General features: G+C 54.5%; 1 protein-coding gene across 9 annotated transcripts in view; it reads right to left on the minus strand.

The window, feature by feature from the left end:
- The window catches only part of AGAP1 (ArfGAP with GTPase domain, ankyrin repeat and PH domain 1), a 546313-nt gene that overhangs the window by 398954 nt on the left and 121944 nt on the right, over window positions 1–25415 (minus strand). The gene's annotated exons all lie outside the window — the stretch shown is intronic.

A 25415-nucleotide genomic window follows, 5' to 3' on the forward strand; every position in this document is an offset into this window, starting at 1 on the left:
CATCACAGCAGAACCACGTGTGTGGGCCACCGCAACCAGCCAACCACTGACCTTGCCCGGCTCTGCACTCCCTCCCCAGCAGCAACAAAGCCCCTCCCCCAGTTCACAGGGCACCCTCCAGACCGGTTTCTGGCAGCAGGTTGACTGAAAGATACAGAAGAAGCAAAAGGAAAGGCATTTGTGCTCAACCCACAATTTCCCAATTCACCTTCTGGCATGAGACTCAAGTCAGATCACCCCGGGGGGAAGGAAGGCTTTCCGCTCTCAGATCTACTGTGTTGTTCGGCTTCTGCAGATGGACGACCCTGCGGTCAACCCTGCCTGGACTGGACTCATTAGGGGGCCCCACTTTTCTCCTTTTATAAGCTGGGGGTTAAAACAAACGCAAAAGAGGTAAGAACCTGACAAATCACGGAGGGGCCAGTGGGCTCGGTCCCTGAGGCCAGGACATTCTGGTCTAGCGGGAAGAGGTCTCAGCACTTACATCCTACCTACATTTGTCCTCGGGGGGCCAACAATAATGCAGCCATGGCCACCCCAACCTCGGACGGTCCCACGCATATGAACACGAAGACCCCGGGAGGCTGTGCCTGGGCTCCATGCTCTTTTCACTTTTTTTTTGTTTTTTTTAAAGTTTATTTATTTTTGAGACAGAGAAAGAGCATGAACGGGGCAGGGTCAGAGAGAGGGAGACACAGAATCTGAAACAGGCTCCAGGCTCTGAGCTGTCAGCACAGAGCCCGACGCGGGGCTCGAACTCACGGACCGTGAGATCATGACCTGACCCGAAGTCGGCCGCCCAACCGACTGCGCCACCCAGGCGCCCCTCTTTTCACTTTTAACCGGAGGCCACACGGTGTCACCTCAATGGGCAGCACCAACCACGCTCCTGATGGAAGGAGCCAGAACAACAGGTCAGCAACTACTTTAATCAAAACCGAATTTGGGTTGACTTCACAGGGAGAGGGGTTTTCCAGTCTGCTTCCCGTCGGAAGGCGTCTGGAGATCAGAGAATCAGGCTGTTTTATACGAGGCCCAGAGTTGGGTGCCCCTGTGGGAGGGGTGGGGCAGAGGGGGAGTGAGAGCCACCCCCCCAAGCCCTGGTCTGCGGCACCCCAAGTTCAGCTCGGTGGCCCGCGAACGAAGGGCTTCTCTGGGCAGCCTTCCCCAGGTTCTGGGCGCCAGGTGAACACGACGAGACGCTGACACTCGGCAGGACACCTGCGCGGGTGCACTTTGCTCACGGAAGATTCTGCAAGGCGAATCAGAACCGGCGACCCCGGCGGTCTGTGACACCCCCCCCCCCCCAACCTGACAGCACGAGGCCACCTGCCCGCACATGTTCTGCTCCCCAGCCAGACGATGGTGTAGAACACACGGACTGTGCCCAGAGCACTCTGATCGCTGATGGGGTAGCTGGGAGGTGAGGGGACACCCAAGTGTCCTAAGTAACCGCTATCCAGAAGAAGTGTTACGTAGGATAGGAAGGAGGCAGGTAAGAAGAAGGCAGAAAACGGTTGTTTCCTGCTGGAACATTCAAAAACGGCTTCAAGTGGGAGCGGTATTTGGTCTTTACCCAGACAGGGTGGTCAACCTCAGCGCCACGGACACTCCGGACTCGGGTCCTTTGTTGCCGAGGGCCCATCCTGGGGATCGTAGGGTTCTGAGCAGAACCCCTGGCCTCCCCCTACTCATGCCAATACACCCCTCCCCCAAGCCACGGCAGCTAAAAATGTGTGCAAATATTGCCAGATGTCACCAGGGGAGAACCACTGCTCCCAAGGGACAGGCAAGGCACACTCGCGTGAAAAGGGAAGGGGTGGTTCCCGTGTCTCCGAGTTCTCATTTTATTATTTTATTGACGCAGCCATCCTCTCTTGCCTCTGTATATGATACGAGAAAGCTCTAGACGGTCCCTCTGTAAGAAAAGAGGCAATTATTTCCAGTAACCCTTCCCCAAATAGGGAGAAGAGCAAGAGTGACAGACGAGGCCACCAGGAGTCCTCGCTCGGTGACCGACGAGTCCTCAATTACCATTGGTTTAAATCAGTAAGTATCATGGACATGATGACAATGCGGGAAAGGAAATAAAACTAAGTTTCGCCAAAAATGAGTGATTTAAAATCCAAAGCATCGTTGTGTCGTTCTTAATCAGAAAACACCCCAAGCATGACACGTGAACACTCTGGGCCATGAGCCGCCTGTGGGGGAGACGGGTCAGCACGTACAAGGGGTCGATGGAGCGCGTGAGCACCTGTGATCGCAGGTAAGCTCGCTGGCTCGCCCTCCAGGGAGCTCCCACAATGAGCCTCTGCCGGGACCTGTGCGCAGGGCTGCTCCGGCCAGCGTACCCCCGGTCTGGAGCTGCCTTGACCCACTGTCCCCTCCCGGTTACTCCCGCACGAGGCCAGGCTGGCATCCTCCACTTACAGCAAGCGAGGGCTAGAAGCAACCTTAATCCAGCCCATTTTACAGATACGGCAGATTCCTCCACACAGTCTGGTGCAGGGAGCCAAGAGGAAGCAGAGAAAACCAAGCCGAAAGCTCACCCGCACTTCCGTAGGCCAAGGGGGAAAAGCCTTGGCTTTAAAAATATTCCCCAAAGAGTCCCTCATGAGTAGCTTCGCACTCCCCAAACAAAGGAAAACGTCAGAAATTTCTTGGTGGTCCTTCTTGCTGAACGCCAGACAAAGGGGACTCAAGACGAAATTCAAAGCACACATATTAAGCATCACTTTGGTGAAACGAATACACACACCACACTCTGTGGTTTGCGTCACAACCACAGGGTCCCCCGCGGATGGTCACTCTTGAGCTGCCGGGCACTGGCTGCGGCCAGAGCTTCCCCCAGGGATGCTCAGCTTTTCTCTCCAGTCTTCGGTGCTCTGGGGACACACAGCTGAGAATCAGGAGGATTTCATCAAGGGTAACACTCAGCTGTGCACCTGTCCCCCCGAACAGCTGCAAAGAAGCTCTGGAATTTGTGTGGAGAAAGACCAAGAAATTCCTACCGATTACCTAATCTGCCCCGTCTTCAAGTGCACACGGGGCCGGGCCTGTCGGGTCGCGAAACTTCCTCTGCAGGATCCGCCGGAAGAGATTCTTCTAATAATACAATCTGCACAATCATCTTCCTACAGACATTACAATTAAAACACGAGGAGGGTCTGATAGGGTCAGAGACGCCCCCGAATAGCCTCCAGGAGTGGAAGCAAATACCATGAGCTGTCAAACAGCCACTTAAATATGCTTTGACAACTTCTGGATGCTTACCAAGTTTGTTTTCAGACCCGCTGACCACCCCACCCCACCCCCGCCAAAGATTTGTGAAGTCCGGGACTTCCACGAAAATACAAAACATCCAGGCCACAAATAACACCCTGGGAATTTCTGTCCGTACCATTACAAAGCTCGAGAAAAGCCTATTTGGGCAGAGTTATCACTTCTGCACCCCTTTTGGGATTTGGCTGCTGAGATATCTGGAAATCTTTGATCTGTGCCCAGGGGACCTGAAGGTTTGATATATTTCCCTCTAAATGTGGAAAACAACATGACTAAGAAGTGGGTTCAGAGCCCAGACCCCCCACCCCCACCCCAGTCGGCACTGGGAGACACGTGACCACCCTGCTGCCTTTATTAGCCAATGTGTCACCAGCTCCCGCACTCCCCGGGGGGGCGGAGGATAAACGCAAGCTGGTAGCAGCCGCCACCCCCTTGCTCCTTACGATTTGCATAAAAGCTCCTGAGAAAGAGGAGAAGTGGGTCACGGGGACCAGTTCTGACACAATAAGATGAAATAAAACATCCGTGCCGTCTCATCTTCCTGCCACGCACGGCTCATCAGCAACCTGCGGGCACAGAGCAGGGGGGCGGCGTCCCTGCGTTGGGAAGATGCTGCTCTGGGGGGGGGGGGGGGGGGCCAAAGAGCCGCGGCAGCCCCCAAGCCTCCTCCCTGCGCCTTGATGTATGTTATGCTAAGCTCGCCTCCTTGGGGGAAAAAAAAAATTCACCACCAGCTCCAGAACCTTCCATGAGGGGAAGGGGAGGGACGACAGACAGAAGTGCCGTGGCCCAACAATTTGCGGGGCGCCGACGTCTTTCCTGACCCTCCCCTGTAGCGCCACCTCTGTCCCTAGGAGAGGTGCCGAAGACAGCGGCGTGGCTGGTTTGGTACCAACACAGAAGTCCTCAAATCCAGACAAGGACGTTCGTGGCCCCTGGGCCATCCAGCTCAGGACACTACTGTCGGGGGATCGCCAGGTGGCCTGGCAGTGAGTGGGCGCTCATGCCGTGCCCCAGGTCCCCTTTCCTCCCGTCACTGCCTGGCAGACACCCCAAGGGAGGCGTCTAGGGAGCACGGCACCCATGCGGAGAGCCAGGCCACACTGCCTCCTGCACTCAGGTCTTGCCCTTCGCTGTTTCCTAAGGCCTCCTCCCAAGGTCACGCCCTGAACCACCCAGGACTGTGCCCGTCCACCCTCCCCTCCTGGCCACAACCGTCCCCGACATCGTCTTCTCTCTCATACTCCTGCTTCAGGAGGCTCGCCTGACACATGTGTCCTTCCCAACCCTGCAGACCCTCCTCGGTCCCGCCGAGGCCACGGCACGTCCCTTGTCTAGTGCCGGTCCCTGACGCCCGAGACCCCACCGTGGACTCGGGTGGGTTCATCCGAACTCCAGCCCGCGGGACCAGGGCGCCACAAACTGCGTCCGCGGAGCAGACAAGAGCGGGAGCACGGGGCCCCACCGCAGCTGCCCACACAGTGAGGGGGCCCCGCAGCCCTGGTCCCCCACGATCCCATTCCGACGACGCAAACCCGTAGGCTGCCCCGAAAACACGGGGTGCCACAGCCCGGAGCTGCTGTCCTCCGGGCCCCCCAACCACACTCGCCTCTCCTGCTCAGAGCTGGCCACCGGACCACGTTCCATCAACCACGATCACCTCCTCTCCCTCAGCCAGCGCTGAAAACACTCAGTGATCTCCCACTGAATAAAAACCAAACAGAGGCCTCCCCTCCCTCCGTGTGCCCTCTGGCCCCCTCCCAGGCGCCTCCCACCTCCTCAAGGGTGCACTGTGCTTCCTTCCTCTTCACCCTTCACTGGGTTTCCGGAACGAGTGGACAGCCCGGCCCAGCCCTTCTGCAGCGATGGGAGCCCAGGCCACAATTCCACTCAGAGACGCCCCGTCACCTGCAGAAGGAAGTGGCCACTCCTTAACCTGGCATTCCGGGCCTGGGACAGCCCCCTGCCACCCCTGCTGGGCAGCGTGGCTAAGGGGCTGAGCTCTTAGGCCAGAATGATGCAAAGCAAGCCCTGTGTGACTTCGGGAAAGTGACCTTGAGTCTCCGAGCCCAGTTTCATTTGGCAGGAAGGCCGTGAAGACAGGGGAGATGTGACAATGAAATGTGTATGAAGCATCTGTCCCAGTGCTTAGAACAAATGTGTGCTGCCTGCTGCCTCCCAAGATCCTTCATTCCTTCCCAGGCCTTTCCAACTCCTTTCTAGTGCTGACCATGCCACACCCGGTCTCTCCACGGTCATCTGCTGGGGCTGGCAGGATCAGCCAAGTCCACCTCGTTGCTGGGGCCTGGCCACCCCTTCTCAGTGTCAATCCCCTGTCTCACCTCACACTTGCCCTTTACATAACCACCTCCCCGAGAAGACCTGGGTCCTTGAGACAGGAGCAGCAACTTTATCTCTAAACCTCGGGCCCTATCAGTGTTCTGCTTGATAAATGGTGGCGGGGGTTAACTTTTACCAGTCCAGGCGGCTGATTCAAGATCAATTCTGGAAGGGAGCAGTGGTGCCTCGGTCATGTTGCAGGTAACAGCAGAGATCGGCTGATGCCCGTTTACACTGCTACACCACCCAGCAGCCCCCAACCCCCACGAGTTTATCTTCGAGGTCTCCAGAGGTGAGGGAAAGGCGTGGAGGGGAGGGTGATTCACTTCTTCCCGTGGCCACAAACCTCCTCCACCGCAGCTGATCTTGGGTGGCCGCCCCTGAGAAAACGTGACCCTCCTTCATGGACCACATGAAGCCATGCTTGGGGGTGGGGAGTTTCCAGAGTGTGACTGCCTGGGGGGAAAGCCTGCCCAGCAGCTGGCCAGAATTGAGGGGGGCAGGGGGCAGGGTCTGGAGCCTCAAGTAAGCACTCCAAGGAGGGGGGATCCCCTGGTGGGCGGCTCCTTCCTTGCCCGCCCATCCAGCCTGGGCCACGCTCACTATGCAGAGGAAACAGCCAGGACGAGAGCGGGTCAGCTGGTTGGCCAAGATTCAGCTAGCAAGGGCTGCCTGCGGGCCCTGGGCCTTCACCGAGATAGAAGGAAATGCAAGCCATCGATCCTGGAGTCCGGGATCCTCACTAAGACCTAGAACACCTGAAATAACTTAGAACCATCTACGGAGAGGGTGATGACGAGTGAACCCACAGTTAACACAAGGATCTAACGGCCCGGGGCCTTGGCACCTGGCATTTCGGAAGTGCTCAAAATGATGGGTTTTCGTTTTTCAAATGGCACATTCCGGAAAGCTGTCGGGAGCTGCAAGGGGACCCTGCGCGGGGGACTGCACGCTGAGAAGTCCCCCATGAAGAGGGCTGCACGTGTCTGTGTGCAAACACCACCCCCCACTGTACCGTCAAAGAATTTCCAGAGAAGCATCAGAGGGCACCGGGCGTTTCTGGGCATGTACAATGGGACGTTCGCACAAAGGTCTTTTTCCCTGGAAGAACTCCAGGGAATTAGGAGTCGACACGCAAGGAAATCTAACACCCGAGATGGCCATTTACCCAAGCAGGCTACCCAGACTCCCCACCGCTGCTTCGGCATATTCCAGCATTCACAGGACGCCATCGGATGCCAAGGCGAGGGGATAAACGTGGGGCCTCCAGCCCGCTCGCACCACTTGGGCACCACGCAGGTTGCCTGGGTCCACACTCTGCCAGCCTGGCCGGCGGCAGCCTCGTTCCTGAGAAACAACGTCCAGCCGCGGTGTGGCCACGAGACGCACACCTTCCGTGCACCTCCTGGCTTCAGGGGAGATACAAAAACATGTGTTTTACATTGACTGGAGATTCCCAGGCCCAGAAACGCCTACGTGTATGGGGCTATGCCACCTACCAGAAAGGGGTAGCCTGGGTTTAAAGGCACCAGGCGTCAGCTGGCCCACCCCAAGCCAGACCTTCCAGCCCTCCTGCCTACACTGCAGGAGCCTGCTCACCCTGACCCTCCCTCTGCAGCCCAGGGCCCCTCGATGGGCCTCAAGGCTCAGCCGGACCAACTCTCAGCTGCCCCTTCCAATCTTAGCCAAGGCCAGGCTCAGCCGGAGGCACTGGAGAGATATTAATTCGGCGAATCCAGCTTATTCCCCCAAATGCTCCTATGTCATAAGGACTATTCTTATCCCTCATCTAACACAGAGAAAGTTGTAGTCACCGGTGGGAAAGGGGGCCCTGGATCTCAGGGTTAGGGGTGGAGCTGGACTGGAGCCCAGCCCTGACCCCCAGACTCTCAGAAAAAGCACCAACTCCACCCAAGAAGGAAGGTTGACACGTGCCCCCCACCCCATGTGGCCCTGCCTCTAGGGAGAGCCCAGCGGGTCCGCAAAGGGAGGCAGCAAAGGCAGTCAAGGTGCCTCCAATAAAATCCTGAAGGGCTTTGCTAGAGCTAGTCCTTCCGCTCTGCTGGGAAGGTGAGGGTGGAGAGGAGAGGGAGGGAGAGAAAGGGGAGGGGAAAGGAGGAGTGCAAAGTGGAAATGACTTTGGGAGCAAACAGAGATGGTGGTTAAAATACACACACACACACACACACACACACACACACACACACACAAGCCCCTCACCCTACCGCCTTACTTCCCAGGGATGGGACACTGAAAGCCCAAGGCAGGCTGGGGTAAAAGAGGCTGCTTTTCTTATCTGTATCTCAAGGACAGGTCCCAGTCCTGAGATTAATATTATCCCCAAATTCCCCTTCAGGACTCTGCTTTCCTTCTAGAGTTCCTGGAAAGACTGAGTAAACCCTCTGCTACCCTGACCCCCCCCCCCCCCCCACCCAAGCCCTGCACTGGCTTCAAGCAGGCTTCTGTTACTCTACCCCCCAACCCCCCATGCCCTGCACTGGCTTCAAGCTGGCCTCTGCTTCCACCCAGGACTCCAGGGTGGCCTTGCAGGAAAACCAAAGTGGTCCCCATTCACTAAATCCACTGCCCAGCCCATCTGCTGGCCCCACCTCTCTCTGCCTGAGATCCCGACCCAGTGGCCTCTCCCTCCTCGTTCTCGCCCTTGACCCTGGAAGGCCACAGGAAAGTCGGCCAATTGCGGAGGACCTCCCTTCCTCAAAGCAGAAATACTCACTTATAAATAAGCCATAAATTCTCACCATCAGACACATTCCGGATATAATGAGATCAGTACAAAGGCCTGGGCTTTTGGAAAACGGAGCGCTTCGCAGAAAACACGGAGACCTTCTGAGGTCTGTCAACTCAGTCCCTCCAAAGGGAGCGTTAGCAGCATTATTTCTAGAGCAAAACATCCTGGGCCACCTGGGTGGCTCAGTCAGTCATGATCTCACTCAGGGTCTGTGAGTTTGAGCCCCACATCGGGTTCTGTGCTGACAGCTGGGAGCCTAGAGCCCCCACTCACTCTCTCTCTCTCTCTCTCTCTCTCTCTCTCTCTCAAAAATAAGCATGAAAAAATGTTTAAAGCAAAACCTCATTTCTAGCAACAAAGACATTCAGCTAATGAAAAAGTGCGCACAAAGGAGCAAAAACGCTCTAAGATCGGGGTAAAAGTGTGAAGGAAAAATTTCCATAGATGTTTCATTGGCCACCAAGGTTTTAATAACCTTAACCATCAAGGCAAATTTTTCAATTTGTCTGCTCATAGTCTGCTCTGGCTGCTACAACAGGGTATGACAGACTGCGGGGGGCGGGGGGGGGGGGGGGCGGTGAGAGGGGGTTAAGCAACCCGAGTTTATTTTCTCCAAGTTCAGGGTGTCAGCAGGGCTGGTTTCTTCTGAGGCGTCTCTCTTTGGCTCGTAGATGGCACCCCCCCCCCCCACTGTGCCCTCACGTGGTGGTCCCTCTGTGCCTGCCTGTGTCCCAATCTCCTCTTATGAGGATGCCAGTCACAGATTAGGGTCCACCCTAGTGACTTCAATCTTCACTTCATGACTTCTTTAAAGACCTCTCTCCAAAGGCACCCGGATGGCTGTGTCAGCTAAGCCTCCGACTTCGGCTCAGGCCATGATCTCGCAGTTGTGAGTTCGAGCCCCACGTCGGGCTCTGCGCCGCCACCTCGGAGCCTGGAGCCTGCTCGGGATTCTGTGTCTCCCTCTCTCTCTCTGCCCCTCCCCCACTCGTGCTCTCGCTTTCAAAAATAAATAAACACTAAAAAAAAAATTAAAGACCCTTCTCCAAATAGTCCTATCCTGACATACTGGAGGATGGCGGGGGGCAGGGGGCCTAGAGCTTTAACATTCGAAACAATGTTAACAAGTAAGGGGAGCATTTGGTGTATAACGTTTGGATTTACAAAACACTTTTTTTTTCCTCCCCCAGTAAGCTCTCAAACCAACCCCGCCATCAACTGGCCCTTCAAGGCACAGCTCAGCTCCCGGGCTGCCCGGTGCTCCCTCTGGAATAACAGTTACTAGTCAGGCAAGAAGCCCGGCTCCCCCTGCATGATGACCCAGTACAGCCTGCTCCACCTGGAAGAGGCAGGGGACACCCCCCCCCCCGGGGGCTCCCCCCCCATTCAGTCTCCCTGCCATCCTCTTACAGAAACCGGGGAAATCAACCACACACATGAGAGTTGGGATCGGTTTGGATTTCTGACTTTCCCTGGAACACTTTACTGGATTCATCTAAAAGCAAGCATGTGTCGCTCACATATTAAACCACGATCCATGTACACGGTCGGCAACGTCCACTGAAGACCCCCAGCACGAGGCCGAATGCAATGCTCCGGTTTCTTTTATGCCATTTTGTTAAACTGCGTTATTAACATACACAAATCAAGACTTTAGGCTTGAAACTCTTGGTTCTTTTTTTTATTTTATTTGTGTTCAGAGAGACAGAGAGAGCGTGAGCAGGGGAGGAGCAGAGACAGGGACAGGGAGAATCCCAAGCAGGCTGGAGCATGGCCTGAGCCGAAATCAAGAGTTGGAAGCGTCACTGACTGAGCCACCCAGCAGCCCCGTTGGTTTTGTTTGGTTTTGTTTTGTTTTGAATGTAGCTCTGAAAACAGGGATACGATGACCAATGACCCTGTCGCAAAGAAGGCGTCTCTTTCAGACCAGCATATCTGCCTCCAAGGTGGAAATAAGGCCCCAAGATAAATGACAGCAATATTCTCTCCTGCCTCATTAGCAATCATCAGCAGGCTTGGGCCAGTAGGAAAACGGGGGTTGGAGTCTTGGGTCTTACTGGAGTCTTCTTTTTTTTTTTTTTTTTTTTAAAGAATTGGTGTATTTTTTAAAAAAATTTTAACACTTATTATTTTTGAGGGACAGAGACAGGCAGAGTATGAGCAGGGGAGCAGCAGAGAGAGAGAGGGAGACGCTGAATCCAAAGCAGCCTCCAGGCTCCGGGCTGTCAGCACAGAGCCCGACGCGGGGCTCGAACCCACAAACCGTGAGATCATGACCTGAGCCGAAATCGGATGCTTCACCGACTGAGCCACCCAGGCACCCCTTGGGTCTTACTGGAGTCTTAAAGGACGACCTGTACATCTGTGCAGGGAAGGAAAAGACATGCCAGGCACTACCTTCTGGGTACATGATGCCCAGCAAAGTTTGTGCCGCCCTGCCAGCCGCTTCCTGGAAGAATCAAAGCTCCAAGGGCCTAGCCTCACTCTGCACCGGCCCCTCCCTCTTCCTTACAGGTCAGGATCAAAGACCAGGACCTTTTTCCAACAGAGAGTCCCCCATGGCATGCAGGACAGACAGAGCCTCACTGGGGATGGAAAAGAGGAGCTTGGAAATCTCCAGTGAACAAATTCAAGCATGAATAAATCACACTTTCTGAAACATCATTACAAATGTGTATAAGACACTGCAGCTTACTTGCCCACAAAGTCAGGAATCCTGCTCCGGGGAGGCCAGGGGAACACAGGGAAGCCACCTGCTCTTGTCAAAGGCAGCTGCCCTGCACTGGGGACCAGACTCGGCCACAGCCTGGCCGGAGACACACTTTAATTGTTCCTGGGCGATCAGGTAAAAGCACCAGCTTTCCCTTTGGAAACAGGGGGCGGGGAGTACAATAGTGGTGAACTAAATAGTGGTAAATAGCGGTGTGACGGGGACACAAGAGACTCACAGAGAAGTGAGGCCATCAAGGCTGGGACAGACGGGGCTGTGCAGATCTAGGATACTGGGACTCCCAAAGAGATCCCCGGGCATCGTTGGGATTACCATTCCTAGAAACAGATTCGAGACACGTCACTTTCCAGTTCTGTATCTGTCACGGCTTCCGCCCACCCAGGTTATTAATTCGCAGCGGGAAGACTGCATACACCCGACAGCCAAGGATGACCTCCCAGTGGAATAAAGTGCTTCACGGAACAAAAATAGAGGCAGCGCCCCCTTCTTCTATCTTCCGGCTTCTGTACACTTCATTAATTCCATGTTCTCGGTTCCAGCATGAATAAATTTTCAAAGCATATGTCTGCTTTTAAATCTCTGCTGACCTTGTGTGGAACGCGCAAATGTTTCTGTTAACACAAAGCTAAACACAAAACAAAATGAAAAAACTGGGGATCACTCTGGGCTCGGGAATTAATATTCCTTATTCATGAAATTGCTTTGTTTGAAATTATAGGATTCAATCAGAAAGTCATTCTCTTTCCCAGTTTGCTGGGCTTCCTATATGAATGCAAATCACAGTGACAAAGACACAACATAAGGATTGAAAATGCACTGCTTACTCCTTAATAAATGTTTAAATTTGCTCCCCATCTAGCTGTGAGAAGCAGCTCAGAGACTCGGATAGAATATGTTGGATATTTTTATTCTAATTTTCTTGAGACCATTTATTTGCCTCCCCGGAAATACAGCAGAGATCTCTGACGGGGACTCTTCAGAGGAAGTCATCCTCAAGCCTATCCTGCGGGAAGGCAAGAAAAGACAAGGTCCTCAGAAAGCCCTGTGGGTTAAGACGGGACCAATGTCAACTTCAGGACTGGCCCGGGGGCACTACTGACCACCAATATCCAGTTCACGTCACTTGTAATGTGTCACTGTCCCGAGATCACTTCATCTCCACTAAACCCACGCAGGGACGTCTGAAGATGACCCTCGGCTGGGTGACCCACTCTTTATTCCGGTCTCCACCGCGCAACAGTGATGAACCTATTAATATCTTTCTGCTCCTCACACGGTCTGCAGCATACGTGATGATGTGGTTTACTGTGACCCTTTTCAATCCGTCATGTGTTAAGATATTCAGTTGGAAAATCTGTTTCCTTACCATCGTAGCTACGCAGTTAAGCAACCCCAGCTGTCCAGGAAATACCACCGCAATGAACACATTATTGGGCAGAGAAGAATCAATTGGGGTTCCTGTCAACGATTTCACATGCTGCACAGAGAGGCCCAGGGAAAAAGAAGAAGGAGGAAAAAGAGCCCACATGACATTAAATACACGTTATGAATAAAACCCCGTCTCTGCATCTAGCACTTCCCCGAGTCCAGACCGAAATACACAGCGAGAGAACATTCATTATAATCTCCTCCCAGGAACTCTGAAGACTTCTCTTCTGGTTCTTCGTACTTTCTAAACCTGAGTTGTACTGTTTTTTAAGAGAAAGGTTATTTTTAATTTTTCAGCTTAGACGTAGGCTGGCTTTTCAGCAAGTTTGTTTATGCTCTGAACAAAATATAAATGATTTTTTTTTAAGTTTATTTGTTTTTGAGAGAGGGAGAGCGAGCGCATGAGCGGGGGAGGGGCAGAGAGAGCCGGAGACACGGAATCCGAAGCCGGCTCCGGGTTCCGAGCCGTCAGTACGGAGCCCGACGCGGGGCCTGAACCCACCAGCCGTGAGATCACGACCTGAGCCGAAGTCGGACGCTCAACGACTGAGCCACCCAGGCGCCCCTAAATGATTTAAAAAACCAAGCATCTTTCCATCTACCCCCCTGTGTTCTACTCATGCTAACCACCTTAAAATCCTTCTTGGAAAGTTCTCCCTTTGCTACTTCATCCCCCCAACAATATGCTAAGTTGGGACAAATCACAGAGAAGAAACCAGTCAATTGACGCCCCTTTTCCTTAAGTAACAAAGCAAGAGGGTGTGCCACACAGCAGCTGGGCACGATTATCTCTTTGCACAGGAGAAAGGGGCTCTGAGAGGTCAAGGACTTGCCCAGGGCCAGCGAGCTAACACGTGGATGGTGAGGGATGTGGAGCCAGGTCAGCTGCCCCCAAAGTGAGGCTCTGTTCCCTCTCGGGGCTAAACTGCCATCCCACACCTGTCAATGGGGGAACTGGTACTTGCTTCCACTCTTGTTCATGCCGGGAGCTGAGCCCTCTTCCCTGAGGGTTCAGCGAGGTCTATGAAAGGCCACTGGGGGATCTCTGGCTTTCCCATGTGTGCCCCTCCCCAGCCTCCCAGTAGAGCGCTGTTCTCTTTGGGTGTGATTGGGTTGTCACCTTCCAGACGTGTGACCGGCTCACTTGCTTAAGGCAGTGCCTTGAGGTTGGGTGACCCAACGGGGAGAATGTAGAAGACAGGGAGTCTCGGGGAAACAGGGGCCCCGGGGAGGGCCTTGGGCCGGAAGGACAGAATCGCAGCCTGCAGTACACAGAGGCTGGAGAGTGACCAGATGGCCCAGGTGGCATCCCTGATAAACATGGAAACAGGGCCCGACCCCGGGGGGGGGGGGGGGGGGTCAGGCGGGCTGCTCCCAGGGGGCGAGCTTGTCCACAGGGGCACTCACTGGGACCCTTTCCTCTGCCTTCTGGGAGGCAGGTCAGAGAGTCTCTTGCTCAGTCCAGGTACTTTGTAAAATGAAGGTCAGCTGAACCCCTTTGGTATGCTGAACAGTCATTATCACTCTGTATTTAAATAACGATTAAAAAATCAAGTGTAAAAACCAAACAGGGTGCTTTAAACCTTAAGCATTTCAGAAGACACCTGGTGTGATGTAAGACTAATTTTCATCAAGGGAAGACATATTCAGAGATGGTATCTTGCCTTCAAATACCCGCCCATCCCTGTAGGCTGTTTTATATCCTTTCTCAAACAAGACAGGGTAAAAAACATAAATCGACCTATCAAGCACCGTGAAAATCTCTATTCCTTTAGCTTAGGTTCCTAGAAGCATAGTTCCAGGGTCACAGCGCACAAACCTTTTATCAATTCACATTTCCAAACAGCTTTCTAGAAAAAGTAAACGATTTCAACTCCATGATTACGAGGGTGGGAGAGGAGGGCGTTCAGGGCTGCCCACGCACACCCTCACCCACCAACACACCCGCTTCTTCCTACCCCCACAGCAAGGCCATAGAAGAGGGGGTTTCTATGTCACTGTCATCAGTGGTTTTACTGTCTGCTTATTTGCTCAAATCGTATCTCAGATTAACTGGTTTTTGTCCATTCCGTCTGTGACATTCACTGCAAGTATGTTTTCCTTACCGTGTCAAAATGGGGATCAGCGTACATCAAAAATAAAGAATGTGAAGAATGCTGCTGATGTGAATAGTTGGGGCACTTCTCTCGGCAATACAAGTCTCTCTCCCGCTGGCATCACGCATCCAGTGGTCCCCATCTTGTGTTGGCTGACTCTGAATGAGGCCAAGAGTCGCAGAGCCTGGGGCACAGGCTAGAATATAGTTTTTCTAGACTTCTAACTGCCACTGCAGCTATGCTCACAGGTTTGTGATTTGCAGAAACCACACTTTTTTTCTACTCTGAAAACTGGCACTTGTTTTCATGTTGAGCTTTCTGTGTGCTATCTGCCAGGTACTCCAGAGCAGCAGGGTGGGAGGGGTAAAGGACGAGCTCGTGTGCAAGCAGCCCCAGGACCTCAGAAGACACTGCATGGCATACAGGAGTGTGCAGAGTTCATGTTCTTTCTTCTCTGCCTGCTGTATCCCCAGTGCCTGGAACTGCCATGGAGAACAACTAACACTGGATGGATGGATGGACGGATGGATGGATGGACGAACAGACAGATGGATGGACGGATAGATGGATGAACAGACAGATGGATGGACGGATGGATGGATGAACAGATGGATGAGGTAATGGGACATGGGGAAACAGAGGAAGGGGAGCGTAAGGGAGGGGGGGATGAAGGGATGAATGAACCCATAAACCCACCCAGCTCCCAGAGCAGCAAAGGGCTCCCTCCTCTCAGGTCTGCTCTATGCATATTTTCATCGTCTCCGTCCAAAGATCATGCTCCAATCAAAAAGACATTTTTCTGATCGTCCACCAGCCTGGTCAGTCATCTAGTCTGACTTACTGAATTCTGTTGCTTCGGAAACTCCATAAATTAACCCAAGCTAGAAATGACAAAGCCTCTACTTTGATACAAGAGGCACTCCAGAATAAATAACAAGAGAAGCTAGCCTCTGATCTAACGGAAGCACTGAAGTATTTCTAATTGATTTCCATTCCGGCAACCCCATGACGCCTAGGCACACCCCCCAGGTCCCTACATCAGCGACACATCAGGCAGTGATCCTGAGCAGTGCCATTTGAAATCGTGGAGCCTGTAGGCACTGCTCCTTGGCATGTGGTCCCTGGACCAGCGGAATCTGCAGAGAACATGGCATGGGTGTTACAAACGCAGAGCCTTGGGCCCCGGCCCACGCTCCCAGAATCAGAATCTCGGGGGGCGGGACCCCGGACTCTGTTTCAAGAAGCCCCTAGATTCTTCTCATGCATCTCCACACAAGTGTGCAAAGCACCGCTCCCGGGCACAGAGTGTTGATATCTTCTGTGACATTTCAGATGTAACAGATTACATTTTAGATAAACAACTGACTAAATGTCTTAAAATGACTGGTTTAGTAAAAAGCCAAATGTTCTCTTTTTCCCCACCCTCCCTCCCCTTCCCCTCAGTTTTGGAAGAATGGTACATCATTGAAAGGATCACTAAAGTAACACATTTTTAAAAGACATACACAAGCGTGAGAGGTTTTTAAAGTATGACAAAGGCAATGATGGAATAATGGAAAAATTAAAATCTTTGGAAGGAGAGACAGAGCTGCACCCAAAAAGGTCACCAGAACTTACTCTGCCATAGAAAAATAAACCTCTCGGCTAGACTCACTCCGTGGTTTAGGAAAAACTGACGTTCCCCTCCGCCCCACAAAGTCCTCCAGGAACTCTCTGCCCAGTGACCACACTCACCTCCCCATGGGGGGGGGGGGGGGGGAACACCTCCTCCAGGGAGCCCTCTGCCCGTCTCCCTAAACAGCAATACAACTAAGTTCCAATGCATATCCAGCACAGGGGTTTAAAAGAAACCTTTTAAAAATGTTTAACCATCCTCCTTTGGGACTGTCACAAACGTCACACCGCCCTGTGTCTGCCAAGATCCAATCGGAGGAGGCACAGTAGCGCTCAGGGATCAGCAGGGCGACGACAGGTGGGACCAACAACACCACTACGGAAAGCTAACGCAGGTCAGACGCTCAGAGCATCGCAGGCGCCAGGGCGCGTGCATGTCCCACACGGTGGCACTTGGTCCCCAGCAACTCCCCGAGCAGGTACCACTACCCGCCAACTTTTTCCCATAACAGGCCAGGGGCACAGAGTCACTCGAGGTGCACAGCAGAGCGGGAAGGGAGGGCAGAGCCGTCTGAACTCAAGTCAGTCTGGCTCCAAGACGCCAGCTCCTGATGTAAGAGCCGGAAAACGCTCAGGAGGGGAGGATGTTCTGAGCAGGGCCGCCGGGCACAGGCCAACCACCGCAACCCTCCCTGAACGTGGCTTTGGCACGGGTGCGGGGAGGGCGTGCTCCTGGGGCCGGGGCTGAGTTCACGAGGGGAATGGAAAACCCTGTTTGCACAGCAGAACCTCGCCCACTGAGCCTTTGGAGCCCGACTTCAGGCATCTACTTCAGGCAACTCTGAAAATGCCACGTGCAGACTCTTCACGGGACCTTACTACGTGGGCCCGGGCTGGCCCACCGATGGCCCGTCCCTGGCCCCGCTACAGGGACGGGGGGACACTGTCACAGTCTCAGGACACAGCCCAAACAAGAACAGGGCAAAGGGAAAGATAAGAGTCTGAAGATCACTGCCTGCGGAGGCAGAGGACGGAGAGGGGCAGGCCTGGGGGGGACCTGGACGTTGCAAGAAGACAGCGGTAGGCGGAGGTGGCCTGGTGCAGACACAACAAACACCTTCCCAGACGAAGCCTTCTCGGCACCAGCCCACAGCAGTGTGTGGCTGTCGAAGAACACTGGGAGTGGGGGTGTCCTCAAGGTAAGAGGTCATCCGTGCTCATCTCAGTCACCCCGGTATTTCCCAACCTTCTTTGATTAGATTTTGTGTGTGTGTCGGCGGGGGGGGCATTAACTAAAGGATTTAGTTCTTCAGAAGCGGCAACAACCTGCTGTGATGGGGGACGTGGTCCATGATGGGGGGTAGGTGCCCGCAGGGCATAGGGCGGGGGGGAGGGGGGGGGGCGGTGCCCGCACCACACCGTCACGTCCTGGACGATAAAATAACGATGAGATCAGGGACCCCTGGGTGGCTCAGTGGGTTGAGGGTCTGACTCTTGATTTCAGCTCGGGTCATGATCTCCCAGTCTGTGAGTTCGAGCCCCGCGTCGGCTCTGCACTGGCAGCTGGGAGCCTGCTTGGGACTCTCTCTCCCCCCTGTCTCTGCTCATTCTCAATCTCTCTCTCCCCCTCTCCCAAAACAAATAAAGAAACTTAAAAAAAGTAACGACGATGATGAGATCAGACTACACCGTGGCAGAAGTTCATCCCAGATGTGGAGGCCCCACCCCGTCAATACCAGGATTCGTTCGGTCAGCGACCGCAATGCGATTCCTCAACTGGAAACCTCCGTAACGAAAACCTCCGTAACGCAGGCTCGCAGGCCTCCTGGCAGAGCGGGGACTTTCACATTACTCAGGTGTCCTCAGGTAAGTATCTTCTCCCTGCTCAGCAAATCACTTAAATGCTTTCACGGCAGGCACACTGCGATGGGTCGTCAACCTGATAATTACAGGACTCATTTCCACGCACTTGTGACCAACTAGCTGGCGCTTCAGAAAGCCAACGAGGCTGCCCTTCGTGTCGCTGGGCCACCGTCACGGTCAGGACACCAACCCCACGCGGACCTTCCAGGTCAGGATGAACTCGCCCCCCTAACCTCCTTTTACGTTGGCGACGTCTGTCTGGGTCAGCAACTCGGCACAGTTTGGTGAACCCACCTTCCACTTCACGTACAGCCAGTGACAGTTCAACCTTGACTCTACTCTGCTGGCCTTGAGGCACTGCGGGGTAAGATCTGGAGCCCTTACCCCCGTCAGCGGCGCCCCCTTATGCTTGAATGTGCTCTGCAGAAAGTCACTCTTGAAAGACAGACACGATGACCATCAAAAAAATACTTCTATGGGGCGCCTGGGTAGCTCAGTTGGTTAAGCATCTGGCTTTGGCTCAGGCCATGATCTCGCGGTTCGTGGGTTCGAGCCCTGCCCGCATCAGGCTCTGTGTTGACAGCTCAGAGCCTGCAGCCTGCTTCGGATTCTGCCTCCCTTGCTCTCTGCCCCTCCTCCACTTACTCTCTCTCTCTCTCTCTCTCTCAAAAATAAAAAAAAAATTTTTTTAATATTTCTATGTAGGTCAATCTATCAGAAATCCCAACCGAGGGGCACCCTGAGTGGCTCAGTCAGTCGAGCGTCCAATCTTGTAGCTTGTGAGTTCGAGCCCCACATCGGGCTCTCTGCTGTTACCGTAGAGCCCTTTTTGGGCTCTGTCCCCCTCTCTCTCTGCCCCTCTCCAGATCTCTCTCAAAAATAAAACAATAAACATTAAAAAAAAAAATCTTGGGGCGCCTGGGTGGTTCAGTTGCTTAAACCGACTTCAGCTCAGGTTATGATCTCACGGGTCCCAGGTTCGAGCCCCGTGTCGGGCTCTGTGCTGACAGCTCAGAGCCTGGAGCCTGCTTCGGATTCCGTGTCTCCCTCTCTCCTTACCCCTCTCCCACTCACTCGCGCACGCTCTCTCTCTCTCAAGAATAAGTAAACATTAAACAAAGTTAATTAATTAAATAAATATATCAATCAACAGCTCATGGCATACCAATGGATGCGATGCCACCTGGCAGGACCTCCCCACCACGGTCCACTATGTCAAACCCCACAGCCCTTGTAGCCAACTTCTCACAGATCACCTTGTGGACCGAATGCCTGACGCGGCTTTGCCTCGTGCTTCTTCAACGTGGACGTCTGAATGATTCCCTCCCAGTGGAGGGACCCCAGTTGATCTCCCGCTCGGGGAGAGTAAGACACTGTGAGCAGACTGTTTATTCCAGAGCCGAGGACGATGAAGAGCCTCTCATATAAACAGGGGTGCTCCTCCGGGGCTGCAAAGCGTGGACTCCTTGGAAACGCCTGTGTAAGGACCAGCACGTCCAACAGACAAACATTAACGGCAAACTCTCAGGAGAAGTCCCCATGGAGACAGACCTATCAGCGGACTTGCCCCATGAGCGGGAGATGGGAAAGAGAATGCACTGGCAACGTGCCGTTTCCTCCTTCCCACTCCTCCTCGCTGTTATCTGATCTGGAGGAAATCTGGCTGCACTCCAGGATTTCTTCCCATCCTATCACCTCGCCTCCAAGGACTCCATCCAGCACCTCCCAGCCACCTGCGGCGGAAGCAGCTCAAAGAGCCCTGTGACATCTGCGAGGCTGACTTTCCATGGCTTCTAAAACTCCCCATTTCGAAAACGTGAACCCCGCTCTGCGGTAGAGCACCCCCACTTTGTGGCTGGGGGCGCCACCCCTCCGGCCTTTCCAGCCCTCCTCTAGCACCGGCACAAAGCAAGGGCAGGCACGCCGCGGGGCTCTGTCGTCCGCTTCCTTTGGTTCGATAATGTTTTCCCGCAGTGGATGATCACAGGGCTCAGAAGAGCCAAATGTGCCTGTTGGCTCAGACATCGGGGACCCGCTTCAAGAGACAGTATGATGGGGAAGGTAAGTCTGTCTCTAAGTTACGCTCCAACGGCACGCGTCCCAGTCCCTGGCTTCCCATCCGAAGTCAGGGAAATAGGATCGCACTCACGCTGACCCACAAGGTAGATAACGTGACCCCCAGGGCCCCTGCAGACGGGCAAGGTAAATCCCTAGGGACTCCCCAGTAAAGATGTGCTTGTAACACCACACAGGCAGATTTCCCTTACATCAAACAGTTACTTTCTTCCCTTTCTTCCATGGCACTATGATCACTCTTGAAGGACGAAACACATTTTAGAAGACAATTAGGGAGGAGCGCCTGGGTGGCTCGGTGAGCTGAGCATCTGACTCTCGTTTTGGCTCAGGCCATGATCTCACGCTTCGTGGGATCAAGCCCCACGTCGGGACTCTGTGCTGACAGCGAGAAGTCTGCTTGGGATTCTCTCTCTCCACCCCTCCCCTGCTAGTGTGCATACACTCTCTCTCTCCCTCTCTCTCAAAATAAAGAAGCATGAGAAAAGAAAAAAAAAGAAAAAGACCGTTCAGAGGAAAGCATTAACGTCCTTTACGCTCTCCAAGAACCCCGGGGTCACGGGCACCCTCTCCCTGGGCCTCGGTTTCCTCCCCCGCAGCGTGAAGGCACAGGAAGAAGACGGTCACGGAGAACTTTCCCAGCCCTCCTGAGGGAATCTGCTGCAAAGCCAAACTGCTCCTCGAGTCGCATTTTCTTCCTTTGAAAACCAAGCGTTCCGTCCGTGCTTCCTCACAAACACGGCCCTCCACCCCCTGTGACTTCCTGAGGCCAAAGGACCTTGGCTGCGGGAGCCGCAATGATGTACCTCCCGGCACATCAGCCAAGCGGAGGTCACGGGTGGGCCTGTCTTTGGACAGCTGGCCCCCGCGGATGCCTTTGCCGACAGCCGCTGGGACACACGGAGGGCAGGAAGGACAAGTTCAAGCACGACGGTGCACTAAATCCTGGCTGACCCGAGCCCGAATCCCCAGGCGCATGCCCCGCTGGGGGAAGGCTCTCCCGGAGGACTTGGCTTGCTCCCTCCAGGTAAACGCAAAAGGCTCTCACTACCTGCAGGCCAGGCTTTCCTGGGTCAGGAAAACTCTCTTCCCGCCAATGTCCGTGGTCGCCGCCCCGGGAGGGTGCGTGCGGAAGGCAGAAGGCCCCAGCCACATGGTTCTTGGTAAATCCTCCCCACCAAATGCCCCCAAACTGCAGGGAAGAAAGAAACACACACACCCCCCCCCCCACCTGCAAGGTGAGGAAACCTTGCAAGGGGAAACCCACCCCCCCCCCCCACCTGCAAGGTGAGGAAACCTTGCAAGGGGAAACCCACCCCCCCCCTCACCTGCAAGGTGAGGAAACCTTGCAAGGGGAAACCCACCCCCCCCCCCACCTGCAAGGTGAGGAAACCTTGCAAGGGGAAACCCACCCCCCCCCCACCTGCAAGGTGAGGAAACCTTGCAAGGGGAAACCCACCCCCCCCTCACCTGCAAGGTGAGGAAACCTTGCAAGGGGAAACCCACCCCCCCCCCCCCACCTGCAAGTGGCCAGCCAGTCTTAGGAGAGGGTTCCCTGGTCCAGGGGTGGCTGAGCCGACTTGCTGAGACCACGAACAGGGATGCTCTGGGACCCTCGGGGAAGCAACGCGGAAACACAGAAGCACGCAGACCCCCCCGGGACCCACTTCGGGACCGCATGCTGAGTGAGAACACAGCACAGAAACGGCCGGTCAGTAGGGAAAGGCCTAAGGCTCGTGGAAAGGAGAGGGAGACAGAAGCGGGGGCAGAGGCACGGTCCAGGGGACCCCGGGCCACATGAAGGGGATGATCCTGAAGGCTCGGTTGTGCAGCAGAACACCTGTCAGCACGGCCAAGCGGGGCCACGCTAAGGTCACGTCCGCACGCAGAGGAACCAGGCTGGAGGACGGCGTGGGGAGAGGAGCACAGGTAAATCAGGCTGGGGAGAATCTTCTTCGCTGATCGTTTCCTGTACTGTGGTAACAGGGCAGCAATAACGCCGTGTGCAAAAGAAAATGTGTACTTTTTGCGTTTAGAAGACGACGTCACTCAAAGGAGGAGGGAGGACAGCGAAGCCTTTGGACAGAGCACAGGGAGTTCTCGGGGGGCCACTAAGCGGCAGGCAGCCCGGTGGGGGACAAGGAGTGGCACGGCGCACCCCCTGAAACGCGGACGAGGCCAGCTCGGTAGCTCCGACCTTCTGACATTTACCAAGGTGCCGCCTGCACGACTGCTTTGGAATGAGAAGGCAGGCGTTGTGCACACACACGCCCCATTTCTCTTCTAATTACAAGTTTCCCTAAAATACAACCAGGGCACATCTGAAGAAAAAAAACTCCACGTTTTGGGGACACACACACGCTTGTGTATGGTTTGATTCGCCTGCGCCTGACTGTAAGATTAGAGAGCATTTTTTTAAAGTTCAAAAGTGCCATTATACATTGTTTCGGGTAATGTGTAGGTCTGCCCGACTGCATTTCTGTAATTGGCTGGTGGGCAGGGACGTGTGCTTCGGCTGATTTATGGGAAATACCCTCCCATCAGAACCTGAATTAAAATCCCAGAGGAAAAAAGCACTATTGTAGGCACGGGCATCAGACTGGTCATTACAAAAATGCCAGGCTGGACACGTTGTTATTAGGCCAGAGAACACGCAGGGGTAGACTGGGCCACTCCATAACCTGCCTCAACCCCCAGATACACAGACGAGGACTTTTCTCCCCCAATGCACCAAACTCTGGATGGTTCTTCCAGAGGAAAGGAAAGAATCGCCTCGTGCCTCACCCTCTCAGGCAGGCTTACTACCAAAGGGAAGTTCAAAGAGTCGGCCTGCCAAGGTCTTCAGAATTTTCTCCCAAGACATTCTCGTAAGGTGCCGAAGGGATAGAAAGAGTGGCAGGTAACAGAGCCCGCCCGGCTCCCGGCTTCCCCTGCAGTGGTCCCCAATTAGACAGCTTAATTACAGACCCTCGCTGTTTATGGACTAGAACAGCCAGCAGCCGACCAGGAAGGGCAACTCCTTACTGGCCTCTAATTAAGCTGAGCCTGTCAGGCCACACGGGTGGGGAAAATGGTACTTTGGAGTTTTAGGATTTCCTTGCTTCTGGGTTTTGAGACGGGGACTCGTGATCTGGGAGGTAACACACAGTTGGTCCCTTTTCTGGAAGATAATCCTTCTGCCTGTGTCGGGCCAGCCTCTCCGACCCCTGAACTCCTGGGGGGGGGGTGGAAGGAACAGCACCTTCCCTTCTGGCCTGCAGCCATAATGGCCATTAGGAATCATTTCTCTTGTGTAACTGCACAATAAAGCAGCCAGGATCGTGGGAGATGGGCCAGCCCGAATCAAGCAGAGGGCAGGAAACGTTAGCATCTCAGGCTGGCACAGCAACGTCCATGTGTGACCCGGGAACCCAGCAAAGACGGCCAAGTGGATCCCAGCCCGACACGGCTGTGCACAACCGGCCACCTGCGTCAGGGGCCGATGGCATCAGTGAGTGATGGTGTGGGCACGCCTCGGGGGTGGGGGGAGGAGAGCTGGGGCGTCTGCCGACAGGGAAACAGAATTAGGTTGCTCTGGAGGCTGATACCCCCTCCCCTAAGGGGACACCAAGTACCGGAGGAGACCCTCACGTCCAGGAAAACCGTGAGTGCTTTTTGAGCAATGGTGGGCCCCCGAACCTCGTTCGTAATGGACGAACCACAGCGGCAAACGTGCCGATTTCCCAAAAGGGAAACGGTCCATTCCTGACAACGTTACCAGTTCCTGAATAGGTCAACAGCCCACCATCCCAAAAGAAAGTCCTGGGACAGTGGAACCTGCACTTCAGGTGTTTTCCACAGCTCTGAGAAGCTGCAACGAAGGGCCCAGCAGCAGGGAGCACCGCACATGACGTTTGGTTTTCCAGACGGAGCCGTCGCAGGCCAGACTCTATTTCCCAACAGTGAGAGAGGTTCTCTGTGCTGCTTCTGCAAACAAAAGAACACACCTCCTACAGGCCCAGAAACGCAAGGCCGGCGAGTACTGAGCAGATGGGGGGGGGGGGGGGGCCAGGTCCCACGACACATGACGTCACCTAGCCACGTGTCCACGTCTGTCCGGGGGCCTCAGCCTCCCCGTCCAGCGGTCTGGTCGCTGAGCAACACTTCTGGCCAGAGAAACAGATTCCCGCCTCAGCCTCCCCGTCCCCTGCCCGCCCTGGAAACGCTGGGATTCTCCAGGGTTCTGTCTCAGGCCCACTTCTCATGCTACACAATCACCCTGGATGAGTTCATCCACCCCCAAGGCTTGTTCTCGATCTCTAGACAACCTTCAAATGCTCTGGCTCAGATCTGAGCTTTAGGGGGGCGCCCGGCCAAACAGCCTTCCAAACAACCCCCACTCAGCCGCCCCCACGGGGACTTCCTACCCAGCAATGGCATGGCCACAGCAGAACACGTACCGGACCCTCCCCGAACCCGAGAGCCACGGTTCCCCGTCCAGCCCTGAGCCTCACTTCCCCCTTTTGTTCCCTGTGCCAAACCCAGCCGACCGCTGTGGCCCCAGGCCAGGAGCGAGGGTGCTGGTCCTCCAACCTCCCTCTCAAATCTCTCCAGATTGGCCCCCTTCCTTCACCTCCACTGTTACTATCTTAGGACAGTGGTTCCCAACAAGCCATTTTGCTCCACAGGGGACGCTGAAGATGCTGTTGGCTGTCACAACTGTGAAGAGGCTGCTGCCCGCATCTGCTGGATCCAGAGGACAGGGACCCTGCTAACATCCTCGGGAACACAGGTCAGCCCCCCAAACAAACAAAAAAATCATCCAGTTCAAACTGCCTCCCGTGCCCAAGTTGAGAAACCATGTTGTAGGCCAACTTCCTCCGTCTGCCGGATTATGACAAACCTCCCGACCGGTCTCCCCCTCCTTCCTGTCTCCGCTTTCGCCCGGACTGTTCTCTATAGGGGAGCCAGGGTGCTCATCTGACTCCCAGACACATGATCACACGGTTTATTCTTCCCCCAATCCTGGAAAGCAACGCCAGTGACTTGTAATCTCCCTGCTCATTGATGGCTACTATTAATGCCGTGAGGTTTTTCCGTTCGATCCTTTATCTGGGTATATGCAAAGCTTTTTATTTTTTAAGGTTTATTTATTTATTTTGAGGGTGGGGGTGAGGGAGGGGCAGAGAGAGAGGGGGAGAGAGAATCCCAAGCAGGCTTAGCACTGTCAGCACAGAGCCTGACGCGGGGCTCGAACCCA

Source organism: Panthera pardus, unplaced genomic scaffold (assembly GCF_024362965.1).
Source record: "Panthera pardus isolate Hobbes unplaced genomic scaffold, ASM2436296v1 HiC_scaffold_10, whole genome shotgun sequence".
NCBI classification, from domain to species: domain Eukaryota; kingdom Metazoa; phylum Chordata; class Mammalia; order Carnivora; family Felidae; genus Panthera; species Panthera pardus.